The sequence below is a fragment of the Penaeus monodon genome, chromosome 19 (assembly GCF_015228065.2).
Source record: "Penaeus monodon isolate SGIC_2016 chromosome 19, NSTDA_Pmon_1, whole genome shotgun sequence".
Lineage (NCBI taxonomy): Eukaryota > Metazoa > Arthropoda > Malacostraca > Decapoda > Penaeidae > Penaeus > Penaeus monodon.
This window is the reverse complement of record NC_051404.1, coordinates 16,589,071-16,591,021: the sequence shown is the minus strand read 5'-3', so window position 1 is coordinate 16,591,021 and position 1,951 is coordinate 16,589,071. Positions and strand designations below refer to the sequence as shown.

Here is a 1,951-nt window from a genome sequence, read left to right as displayed (position 1 = left end):
TGCGTGGTTTGCTTATCAGCTGTTGCTATAATTTATTTCACTTATTTAATTTGTTAGGTGATGAGCATGTTTGCCATGCAAGTAGTATTGAGCACTACTACTACAATTTCTCTTCATCTTTAATATTTTCTAAGACAATTAGCTCTCCTGTGCTCTGTTCTGTTATATTGGTGGTGTATAATGAAATCTGAATGTGTTACTTCTTAATAAGAACTGCTCTAATCAGCACTAATGGTTATGGATATCGGCTTATAATATAAACTGTAAAATGCTTTAAAAGTATCAACAAACTTGCGCAGTAGCGTCCGACTTTTTAAATTCCTGCTCATTTCTTCATGCCCCTTTTACCTCTAATATGGACCAGACACATTGATTTGTGCGGAGTTAGAAATTAATTGGTTACTGTAAATAATCAATTTTTTTGTATTTTATTGTCATCCTTTTATGTACAAACACATTCTTCATGGAAGTTTATGTGGGCTTTATCTACATACGAAATTAAGATATTTCAATAAAATTAACAAAATAAAATATTGTTTTGTTTAAAAAAAGTAGGAAAGGATATTGGGTGGTGATTTCTAAGATATTGAGATGACAGTACATAGAAGATAAATTTCTTTGATTTATTTGCTCTATTGTTTGCATATATTATTTTTCATATAAAAGATGGCTGCATGAAACTGGACCTTCACCTTTGTAGGCTTAGAATTCCAAGTTGGGCTGATAGGAGTGGCCTGGTTTTTGTGGATCTTTTTTTCTTTTTCTTCCTTATATTTAGTTTTTCAGAAGTACTTATACTCTCCTCTGTACAGTTTTATTTATTTTTGTTTAAAATGAACTGGCTCCAGCATGGCTTAATCACCAAGGAGCCAATCAGATAATATTTTACAAGAGGCCAGCATATGTTTGAACTAAGCCCCCAACTCTAACAAACCAATGAATGAAACCTGTCCTAAACATCCAAACTACTTCAAAGAATGCCATATAAATCAAAAGCCTTCCAAACCTTGACATATTGCATGATATTTAAATGCTTATTCTAAGTAAAATATGTAAGTGCACTAATTTTTTTCATTTTCATGTTATTTCTTTGGGTTTTTAGTTCTATAAACTAGTAGTAGTAATAAAAATATAAACATTTCAGAGAATGGGATAAACATGTAAAGTCATGTATGTCTAGTAATTGATTACTTTGGGAATAAGCAGCTGTATAACAATGAATGTGAAAAATAAGTAAAAGTTGCAGTGGATTAATGCATGTATGCCATTAAAAAAAAAAGCAAAGATATACCATTTGGCTAACCAACTCTCCTGGAACCCCCATACCATCAGCCTACAGATATAGGGGGTCACATACTTTCAGATAAATGTAATGTTAAATTAGGTAAACTAGTCATGGCAGTTGGCCAGAATAAAGCCATATGAACTTGGGAGGGGGGGGGGCTACCATATACTGGCACCAAATTGACACTTGATACAATATGATTTAGTCTGCACTAGTATAAAGGATGACAGTAGTCTGATATTCAAAAGGGTACCCATAGTAACTTTTGCAATGAAGGCTAAGAACCCCCTGCCATGTATATTTTGGTGAGATAAACTTTTATAATACCCTCAAACCATAAGGTTGAATAAACCAATCTCCTCACCCATCTCTCCAGAATATTTCTTAGTAGTTTTTATGCTTGACCGGCCTAACTTGTAATACTGTTAAACTAACATTGTCATCTTTTTAATGTAATTTGGCAATTTTTCTAGAACAAGAGCTTATAAGGTTATGCTGTGCTCTGCCAAACATTCATTTATTTGTCCCCCCCCCCAATTTTATCTATATAGGATGCTTATTTGAGCCTTTACATTTTCTTTTCAGAAGTAATATTAAAAGAAATAAAATTCAAATTGAGATTTTAGATTGTTATTTAGCACTGGATCAATAGAGTTGCAGTTTATC

General features: G+C 32.6%; 1 protein-coding gene across 1 annotated transcript in view; it reads left to right on the top strand.

Moving 5' to 3' along the window:
* LOC119585100 (importin subunit beta-1-like) overlaps positions 1-1,951 on the top strand; it is a gene marked incomplete in the record, with an annotated part of 14,590 nt that overhangs the window by 3,629 nt on the left and 9,010 nt on the right.